General features: G+C 39.3%; 1 long non-coding RNA gene across 1 annotated transcript; it reads right to left on the bottom strand.

The window, feature by feature from the left end:
* Positions 1 to 2359: 2359 nt before the first annotated feature.
* LOC114029191 lies at positions 2360 to 4190 on the bottom strand. Its single transcript, XR_003567447.1, has 2 exons — positions 4108 to 4190; positions 2360 to 2839 (listed from the first exon to the last, which is right to left on the bottom strand). It is a non-coding gene; the product is annotated as an uncharacterized LOC114029191 (long non-coding RNA).
* Between the last annotated feature and the right edge of the window lie 7347 nt (positions 4191 to 11537).

The following is an 11537-nucleotide window of genomic DNA, read 5'->3' as shown; positions in this document are numbered from 1 at the left end:
ATCTTTTAACCTAGATCTTCCTGATTCCCAAGTCCATCACTAGCCATTACACTCATTGCATCTCATCATTAGTCTAATTACTATGTCAGAAGAGAAAATGAACACTCTTGCCATTTCCTTTCTTTATTATTCTCTCATTGCTTATTTGTTTTAGTCATGTCTAACTCTTCATGATCCCATTTGGGTTTTCTTTGCAAAGATATTGGAGTAGTTTGCCATTTCCTTTTCCAGCTCATTTTACAGATGAGGAAACTGAGACAAACAGAGTTGAGTGACTTTTCCAGAGTGACACAGCTCGGAAGTGTCTGATGCTGGATTTGAACTCAGGGAGGTGAATCTTCCCGACTACAGGCCCAGCACTCTATCCAATGTGCCACCTAGCTGCCCAGTCCTCTTACTAATGGTCAGATAGTTGGACTCTTGGCTCTTTGTGGTGCTGTTACCTTCTATATATTGTCATGGAGGGTTTGGAGAAACCTTTAAAAAGAATAGCAGGTGGTGGGAAGAATGTGGAAAAATTCTGTTGTCTACTAGATTATTTTAAGGGGATAGACACAAGCAATAGAACTATAGAGTAAGAAAAATAAAGTTATAATAGTTATTTAGTATAAATATGACTAATTACCAAAGTTGGAAATGGAGCCCAGAACCAATGGTAAATGCACACAAATCCATGAAAGCAGACGTCCAGCAGAGTTATTTCCATTTTGATTTTGTATAAAGTTGTTACATTTACTTTTCTACATTTTTGTATGTCTGGAAACATGGGGAAATCCCAGTCTTCCTCTATGAAATGAGATCTAAAGGTCAGAGTTTCACGTCCTCTTTGGGTTGCAGCCTCTTTTTAGTCAGCTCACAAAGTTTCCAGTTGTGGGCTCTCATTTCTGTGGGTGTCACCTTGCCCAAAGGACGTTTCCTGGAGAGACATCTACCCTGATACATGCCAGGATACATGCCTCCTCAACTCCTCACTCCCTATAACTGATCTGTTAGTTTAGTTACTCCGTCGTTTGTACTTTGGCCACATCTCTCATATACTCCCCTTTGTGTCCCCTGACACTGCCGCTACTCTGGAGCACATCCTTAACGTCTCACACATGGACAATTACCATAGCCTTTTAATTGATCTTCGTATTTCTTCCCATGCCAGTCCACCCTCTACTCAGCTGTCAATTTGATCTTCCTAAAGCACAGATCTGAACGTGTTTCTTCCCCTCCACCCCCAATCGATAAACTCCAGGGGCTCTCTATTACCTCCAGAATTAAATATAAAATCCTCTATTTGGAATTTTAAAACCTGACCCTTTCCTACCTTTTTCATCCTTCTTACACCTCACTCCCCTCTTCTACCTATTCTGTGATCCAGTGACACTGGTCTCCTCACAATTCCTCACATAAAACGCTCCATCTCAAGACTCCATGCATTTTCACTGGCTGTCCCCCTATGCCTAAAATTCTTGCCCTCCTCATCTCCACCTCCTGGATTCCCCAGCTTCTTCCAAGTCTCAGCTCCCTTTGTGTTGGAAGTCTTTCCATATCCTCCTTAATTCTAGTCCCTTCCCTCTGAGATCACCTCCAATATGTTTTGTATGTATCTTGTTCATGTGAAGTTTTTGCATGTTGTCTCCTCCATCAGACTGAGCTCCTTGACAGCAGGAACTGGGTTTTGTTGGCCTTTCTTTGTATCCCTAGCACTTATCATAAAGCCTGGCAAATTCTCATCGACTTGTAGACTTGAGGGAAGTGTTTGGTCATTGGTTTCTTTATATGAATAATAAGCGTAGCTAGCAATTATATTGCAAAGCACTTTATGAATATTAACTCATTTCATGCTCACAACCATCCTGGGAGGTAGGTGCTACTTTTAACCCACGTTTTACACACAGATAAGGAAGCTTAGGCTTGAAAGACATTAAGTGACTCGTCCAAGATCATACAGCTAGTAAGTTTCTGTGGTAGGATTTAAACTCAAGTCTTCCTCCATGAAGAATACTGGATGCAGCTCTTCCATTTTGTTCCAAAAGGTATTATCTTACAGTATCTCTTCCAAGACACAAGAATGCTGCTTGACTTTGGAAACTGTCAAAGAACAAGGAATTTAACATGTGCTAGTGAAGAGTGATTTACAGGAATGAAACTAAAAATTTTTATTTGAGGGAACTTATTTGCCTTTTTCTTTCAAGCTTTGTGGTCCCAATGTATTCATCCGCCCATGGAGCAACTGCCACGCACAGAAAAAAGGAAGTAAAAACCCCACAGTATGTAGTAGTCTGTTTTCCTTTAGTATATTTAACCAGTTTAGTATTGAAAAGGAAGATCATAAAATATCAACAAAAAATAAAAACTAAAAGCAGCCCTGTAACTTAAAAAAATTCATTTTTATTATAAATTTAGTCATCAACTCACAATGGAAGATAGAGTTAGGATCCAATAGATCTTGACAGGCTAGCATTGGACTGAATCTAATGTCATGAAATTCAATAGGGTTAAATTAAACGTTATACTTGGGAATCAGCCTCACAAGAATAGGATAGAGAAAGAGTTGTTAGACATCAGTTGAAGCATCTGGGGGTTTTATCGAACTGAAGGTTTAATGAATCAGCAGAAGGATGTGGCCACGAAGAAAGGTAATGCTATCTTGGTTTGCACTAAGAGAGGTGTATCTTCCAGGAAGGGGGAGGTGATAAGCCCACTGTATGCTGCCCTAGTTAGGCCTTCTCTGGAGGACAGTCTTCAGTTCTGGGGACCACAGCTTAAGAACACTGATGAACTGGAGAATGTTGAGAGAAGGGCAACCAGAAGGGTGAATGGTCTTGAGTCAATGTCAGATGAAGATTGTCTGAAAGAGACGAAAGAAAGAAGCCTGGGGGTGAGGGTGGGGAAGGATGGTCCATCCACATATTTGAAAGGCTGTTTTCAGATAAGAGGCAAGATTAGTCTTGTTCAGTTTAGCTCCAGAGGGCAAAACCTAGAACAATAGATGAAAGTTGCAAAGAATCAAATTTAAACTCAACTTTGGGAAAACTTTCTAACAATTGGAGCTATCCAAGAAGGGGATGAGGGGAAGGAAATAATCATTTATATAGCACTCACTATGTGCCAGGCACTGTGATAAGCACTTTCCCAACAACTCTGTGAATTAAGTGCTATTATTATCCTCATTTTACAGTTGGGGAAAATGAGGCAAACAGAGGTCACACAACTAGTATCTGAGGCCAGATTTGAACTGAGGTCTTCTTGACTCCAGGCTCAGTTCTCTACCTACTAATCACTAGCTACCAAGAGTCAAAAGGACTGCCTCCTAAGGTGGTGGGTTCCCCACTCCTTAGAGGTTACAAGTGGAGGTTTGTCAGGTATGTAATAGTTGGACTGGATGGTTGATGAGGTCTCTTCTATTACAGAGAATTTGAGAATTCTGTGATTCATTAAACAGGAACATTTCAATATATAATAAAAAAGAGGATTATATGTTAATCTATGAAATTTTGTAACCTAGTATATTTGTCCTGAATCTTATGATCATACAAACATAATTTTCACATAGTTGCGACCAATATACATTTCAAATTCAAATGTAGTCACTTTTTACTAATTTGGACATACCTTTCCACACTTTTGCATAGCTATCCCATTTGTCTTTTTTTTTTTTTTTTTTTTGGTGAGGCAATGGGGTGAAGTGACTTGCCCAGGGTCACACAATTAGTAAGTGTCAAGTGTCTGAGGTCAGATTGGTACTAGGGTCTCCCTGTATCCAGGGTTGGTGCTCTATCCACTGCACCATCTAGCAGCTCTTACCCCTCTTTCCCCTTTCCCCGCCCTGGCATTTGTCATTCTTAATGGCAACACAACTGCCATAATAATTTGTGAGACCTACTCACAAACATTTTCTGATCCTCTGACTCTGGGTCTTCTTCTATCTCTTTTTCCTTAGGACCACCTACCGCCTTCCCATATGGAGGCTACTCAGAAGAACTCTGTCACTCAGAATATCTCCCTTCTGCCAAGATTTTCTCACCCTTGTCCCAAGGTGTTAAAAGTTTTCGAGGGGAAGCACTAGGATCCGCCATATACTCAACTTCGACGGCTAGACATAGAGGGGATAGTTACCTCCGCAAGCTGCTTTAATCTTCCATTCTTTCCAATGCCCTTGCTGATGAAGACTCACTTTAATGGTGAACCCAATCTTACAGGGATCTGCAAGTGTATTGCAAAGCACTTTATAAATAGTAACTCATTTGATGGTCTTAAGAGACATTAAATGACTTGCCCAAGATCACACAGCTAGTAAGTTCTGAGGCAGGATTTGAACTCAGGTGTTTCTCACTCCATGAAGAACACTGGATGCAGATCATTGGAGGGTCACCCCTAAAACTACTAAAGATTGGCATCCAACATCCCATGAACTACCTAGCAACCTGTACTTTGAAAAAATATATATTGAAACCCTCTGGCGGTTTCCAGTTATATTATTATCTAACCATACTCTTTACCTCTAGAACTTTAACTGCACACAATTTGTTCTTAGCGCACTACTCATTACACTTTCTGAAGAGCCAGTTTAGGTACACTCATGTCACCAATTATCGACGTGACAGTGGTGCAGTTTACATGTGCCTGTGGTCAGTGTCCCAGATGATATGTGAAGATCTTCAGGGTTAGCAATAACTCACTCCTCTTGTGTCCTGCTTACCTCAAGCTCACAAGAAGGCAGGATAACCCTTTATGATGAATTCACTAGAGAGGAAGTGTGATATATCATTTTCCCACCAGATGGGGATATATTCAAGCCACTCGCCCAATGGTGCCATCTTTTGTCATGTTAGTAAAAGAACTTGTGTACATGTACACCTGTGTGTGTGTACAAAGCATCTACTATACCTAGCTGCATCATTTCAAAAGGGCTGGACTTGGAAGAAACCTTCATAGACTGGGTTTTGAATCTCTGCCCGTGGGTTAATATTAAATATTGTTCACAATTACAACAAGAAAAATGCCTGTGGCTTCAGAGCCTTTGTCCTTCACATCTAGGGAATCTTGATTCAGTCTTGACCCTTTTTATATTAAAAGGCAATTACTTTTCATAGCCACGTAGCTTATTTTGTTGTTGTTCGGTCATGTTTGACTCTTTGTGACCCCTCTTTGGGGTTTTCTTGGCAAAGAGACTGGGATGGTTTGCCATGTCCTTCTTCAGCTCATTTTAGAGATGAAGAAACTGAGGCAAACAGGGTTAAATGACTTGCCCAGAGTCATACAGTTAGTGTCTGAGGCCAGATTTGAACTTCAAAGATAAATCTTCCTGCTCCCAGCCCTGCACTCTATCCGCTGCACAACCTAGCTGCCCACATAGCTTATTAAAGCTAGCTAAATTGCAAAGAAAACCTCTAATTAATCCCCTTGCTGAGTGTTTCCTCATCAGCAACTCAAACCTCTTGCCAAGGCCTCCTCTCAGCATTCTCTTCCAGGGTGTTTCAGGGACGATTCTTAATCCACTCCCCCTTTTATTTCCTATCCTCTCTCATCCCTCAGAACATGGGAAAGATGAAGGGATGGGATTGTGTTCTGGGACCTGTGTGGCTCTCAGACTTGGGCTTGGCTCTACAAGGAAGAAAGGAACTAATAATATAGTAAATAGTAATTGAGGATGAGGTGGGGGAGGCAGTCCAGTCTGTTGGTCTCAGCTTCACAAGCTGCTGATGTTTTCAGAAGCTGCTCTGGCTTTCCACTCTGTCTGACTTACTTTTCTACATCTGAGTCCCTAAATGTCTTCTGTGGCTCTCTCTTCAGCCCCACCTAAATTAGAAAGGCCTACCAGAAGTATCTCCCAAGGGCATAGAAAGGGGAAAACTGGAACTCTAGGGACTTGCATGCATGCTCCCAGTTTATCCAGTTACCTGGTATCTTACTAATTTGTATCCTCCTGTTGGGAACTTCAGTGAGAGGATGAGAGGACAATCTTCAGAATGTGCATTGCCACTCATTCTCTTTGCAAATCATCATTATCACCCCAGAACCCAAGGATATAACAACAGCAATAATTCAAATGATAAGAGAGCAATGTGTGCGCTCTGGTTATACCAGAGAAAGGAGAATGTCCTAATAATCCTTTATAGATGAACAACAATCACTCTTCCCAACCAGCTGCCAGCTCTCTTCAAACTAAACAAACAGCTGTTATCTCTTCCGAGTCTAACAATTGCTGATTGAGGGTAGCGGATTCAGTAGATAAAGGTGGGTTTGGGAAGTGAGCAGTTGTTAAGAAGATAGAATAGGTTTGAATTTATGGCCCGTGGCTATGGATTACACCTAATGAGGGCAAGTAAAAATATATTTTCTTGGAGTCTTGCAAATCTAATCAAAGTGTCTTTAAGTAGAAAAGTGAGAGGCAGGCAGAAGACTACCTAAATATATTTGCCAAGTAAAACCCGCTTCCCCCCTCCTCACCCCCCCTCACCCCCCCTCGCCCACTGGAATATGGCATTCTGAGCATTGCTGTTCTGGAGCTAGCTTGTACCATCTCAAGAGGTGATAAATTTTCAGCATGAGCATTTACACCTCAGAAATCAGCAAACTTCATACGTCATTGCTTGATTTATTGTTTTATTGATTATCTAGACTTCAGAAAGTGATGGAGAAAATGTTAATAACGCAGTTTAAATTTTAAAATGTGTACCATTCCCACCCCCACTCCACCCCAAAGCTGGTTATTAAATGTTTAACAGCATACTCCTGATTATACAGGTGTATCATATTCAAAAGGTTTGGGGGTGGGGGGGTGGGGGGGGTGGAGATAGGAAAGAATGTCATTGCACATTTAGAACATATTCTAGGGTAGTAAATAATAAAAAAAAATAGATAAGGGAACATGGTAGAAAGCATTTGAGTGAAAACCGAGAAATATTAAAAACAACAAAGGAGGACTTAAAAAAAGACATTTTGGGGAGGTGAAAGAGGGATTGTCAGAGAAGATACATGAGCACTTCTTGAGGTGGAGGCAATGATAATGATATATGACAGTGAGAAGGTAGAAACTATTCAACTCCTATTTTATTTCTCTTTCTATCCCAAGGAGAATTATCTTTGGCTGGGACCAGTCAGGATAAAACAAAAATGAAGTGTTGAAATTCATAAGTGCAGAGACAGCACCAAATTGCCTTCAATAGATTCAAAAACCTGGACATCCTAGAGGACTGCAAGAACTAATAGGTATGATTGTTCAGCTGCTGTTAGTGATCTCTGAAAGGTCTTGGAAAAAAGAGAAGGACGTATAATTGTCCTTCCCTTCACATACACATTTTTTGAAAGAAAGGATTGTAGTTTGGAAACTATGGGCTAGTGAGCTAGATTTTGATTTCTGACACATTTCTAGAACAAATTGTTGAAAGGGTGGTTTCCTTTCCTCTCCTCAACCCTTTGCAATCTGGCCTGCAACCTCATTACTCAAGTGAAACCTCTCTCCAAGGTTATTGGTGTTCTCCTAGCTGCTGACCCTAATGAACTTTCTTTTTTTTAAGGCTTCAGCCTTCTTGATGCCCCTTAGAAACATTTATTAAATTGTAAGTTAGTCCAACCTATTCCTGAATGGAGATGTCCTCTAGAGCACCCCTGAAAAGCAGTCATCCGGCTTTTGCTTGAAGACTTAGAACTCGCTAATTCCAGAGACAGTCTATTCTACTTTGAGAGAGATCTAATTACTTTTCTTACAAGGAGCCTGGGAAAGGTGACCTGTAGCCTCCTACCCACAGCACATGTTTTCTTGAATACTTCTTTTGCTGTAAATAGCATAACTTCTGAATATATTATACCTCAGTTACCAGAATGAATTGAAAGGTATGCTACTAAATATAAGATGATCTATATGGTATGTATAGTGGAAAGAATATTAGGTCTGGAGTCAGAGAACATGGGGTCAAATCCTGCCTCTGACAGTCATGAGCTGATCTTAGGGGAGATACTTACTTTCTTTTCATTTCAGTTTCCTCATCTATGAAATGATTGGATTAAATGACCTCCAAGATCTCTTCCAATTTTAAAATTCCATGATTCTAACTATTATATAGTGAAATAATTGGATGGTCTGTTCCGTTCTTCAAAGGATCCATGATCTCACAGATTTGGATGTTCCCTCTGATGGTGTAGAGCACAGCCTGTTGAGTCCTATTCATTCTGTACTACTCTTCTCTCACGAGTTCACCACAGGAGATATATACTTACATCCTTCCACACTTTCTTGACATCTTGTGGATACCAGTGGAACACTTGGACTACCTACCTGCTAATCCTTATTCTTACCATGTGACTAGCTCATATTTTTTTCCCTTTATTCATGGAACAAGAATTTGCTCAAGTACCTACTCTCTCATGCCATGTATTAGGTTACAATCTGGGAATATAAAGACAAAAATGACACACTCCCTACCCTCATGGAGTTGATGCTCTTAAAGGAGGGGGAAAGACAACATGGATATAAAAAACTGAACACAAACCATGTTTCTGGTGGGGAGTTTCTCTTTAGTAAGAGGTAGTATTTGAACTGAGCTTTAAAGAAATCTCTGGATAGAGAGGAGCTAGGAGACAGAGGTTACTAAGGAAGGCATTTTAGACATGGGGGACAGACTTTGCACAGGCATGAAGTTGGAAGATGGAGCTAGAAGCAGACTGGTTTGGCTGGAAGGTAGAACAATAATAATAGCTAGCATTTATATAGAGCTTTAAGTCTTGAAAGCTCTTAAATTTTTTTTTAATTAATTTATTTTTAGTTTTCAACATTTGCTTTTATAGGATTTTGAGTTCTAAATTTTTCCCCCTTCCTCCCCTCCCCAAGATGGCATGCAATCTGATATAGGCTATACATGTATAACCATATTAAACATATTTCCACATTAGTCGTCTTGTAAAGAAAAATGAGAGCAAAAGGGAAAAACCACAAGAAAGGAGAAAAACAAGAAAATACTATGCTTCAATCTACATTCAGACTCCATAGTTCTTTCTCTGGATGTGGATAGAATTTTCCATCATGAGTCTTTTGGAATTGTCTTAGATCATTGCATTGCTGTTAAGAGCTAAGTCTATCAAAGTTAGTCATCACACAATGTTTGTAAAGCTCTTTACATGTTAACTCCTATCCCCAAACCCCAGAATGATAGATTTGTTTTATAGCTAGAGAAGAAGGTCATCTGTGCAGTCCCACTGAAGTTTCAGGGAAAAAATTAAGACATGACACTTAGAAACTGTCTGCCTATATTATTATTAAACTTTTCCTGGGTCACGAAAAAGAGAAAAGGTTTGTGAATTGGGAAACAACCAAAAAGCAATTGAGTTTGACTGAAACATCTAATTAGATACCAAGGGAGTCTTAGGAACTAAAGTTAAGTACTGGTCAATTTAAAAATAATTTTTTTAATTGGTGTGTGTCTTCAGATTGGAAATTTTAGCTATAAATTGTGTGAGACTCCTACCCATTTTGTAATAGGTTATGTTCAATTTGAATTTTAAGAACTGTCTTGATTTCTCCCTATACTAAAAGAAACTTACTTAAGGGAACAGGAGGAACAAGCCCAGGCCCTCCTGAGAACTCCCAGATAGACAAGCTGCAATAGCCTGAGAAAAATCCTGCCAATTAGGTCCATTACTGAGTTATGAGACTTTGTGAGGACTGGAAAAATTATGGGAAAAAGGGAAAAATTGGTAATTACTGTGTGGGAAAAGGTACAAAGAAAAGACAACATAGACTCCATTTCATCTGTAGACTTTTCAGGTTTCTTGAAAGCATCTATTTGGGCAAGGTCATCAGCCCTGGAAAAAGAGCTTATCATGGGTTATAGAGCACCTAAACAATGAAACAGACTTACTGAGAATTTATAAGTTTGTGTATAATATAGAAGTGATTTCTAATGATTGATGTTTACACCAGAATGCATCCCAAGCTCAAGGAGAAGAAGAGAAGAAAAACAAGTGAAGAATGTTAAGTAAAATCTCTTAAGTATGTATGAGTCCTGGTAAACTTTTATTGCTTATGACAACTAATAACTCTACTCCTAAACTGTGATTAGTGAAACTTGTCATTTGAGGTAAAAGCTCTTGGGACCATAGCTGATTTTTGTTTTGAGTTTTGAATTCTGGGATAGTTGTCTGATGGGTCATTAAGTTGGTAATCCACCACTCAAGAGAAATGCCACAAGTCACTCAGAAGACATGTGATCCTGAACTCTTACAGGTAGAGGTCTGTATCTGGGAAAAAGCCAAAAGTACAACCCTGCCCTAGCCAAAGGTAGTATTCTTTTGGCTCAGTTCCCCCATTGTGTTATTTTCTTTTGAACAGGAATGTTTCCCACCTGGTTATTCCTGAGTCTGGCTGTGAAGTGGAATTGTTGACAGCATGATTAGTTGTTAATTGTGACCGTTACCTGGTCAAATAGAGCTAAGGATGCTTTATCTTGGCATACATAATCATATCTATGCTTTTTCCTTTTATAGAAAATTTCTATAATCGGAGTCAGTGGTCAGTAGAGAACATGAGTACAATGCAAGTATGTAAGATCTTACTGCTTTCAATCTGAGTGTGTAGTCATTCCATATCCCAAACAGCTAAGTAAATTACTACTTGGGCTTATCACCTGCCTGCTAATACTTACATAGTCTGATGTAAGATTAAATCTCTGAAATAGCTCATTCTTTCAGAATGTTATGGGAATAATTGGACAAAGGTAAAGAAGCTTGTGAAACAAAGACATGAATCTATTAATTTATGAGGTTAAAGTCAGAAACCTCTTCCGTTTTAGTTTAAGGAAAAGAATTTCAGTACCATCTGTCATCTTAGTGGAGAGAAATGTTTGTCTAATATCGATTCCATTTGAATAATGGTTAATAGCTGAACATGTTCTACTACAAGCAACTTGACTGATATACTCTGCTTTCTGTATATAATTGGGAATTAATTGCTTAAGTATATCTACACATCTCACCCCAAGTCTTTTGTTACAATCAGAGTAAACTCAGCCTCTTGTAAATAGATTCATTTGTGTAACCATTGAACCTAAGTGTGGAAAGCCTCTGTCTACCAAGAGTGTTGTTGGATTTGTTGACTAAAAGGACATTGCAAGGGAGTTGATGGTCATTATTGTACTGCTTTGGCTTTTTGTTTCACTGTATCTGTATATTGAGTTCTCAGTTATCTTGGTGTTTGGGTAAATTTCCCCCCTAAAATGACTTCGTGGTTTTAGACATTCTAACTATGGCTTGTACTGTGATTGATCCACCTTGTTGCCTTTATATTAACTTGTTAGGGAAAACTGTGACAAGTCTTCCATTGACAAAAAGGGGGAAATTGAAAAAATCAAATAATTCTGATACTATTCTGTATAACCCCAATATATTGTAAAATTGCCCAAGCCATGTTTCTTTGTTTCTAAACTTAGTTGGGAAATTTAGCTGGCCTGTACTGAGTTAAGTTCAGAAATTCAGTTTTCCTCCTCATCACCAGATGCCATCGACTCTTCCTAGGAGTGGGATGAAAGAAAATTGTAACAATTGTGGCAATT

Source organism: Vombatus ursinus, unplaced genomic scaffold (genome assembly GCF_900497805.2).
Source record: "Vombatus ursinus unplaced genomic scaffold, bare-nosed wombat genome assembly UNPS02014923.1, whole genome shotgun sequence".
Classification (NCBI taxonomy): Eukaryota; Metazoa; Chordata; class Mammalia; order Diprotodontia; family Vombatidae; genus Vombatus; species Vombatus ursinus.
Note: the sequence above shows the minus strand (reverse complement) of the source record. Positions and strands in the feature narration are given on the sequence as shown.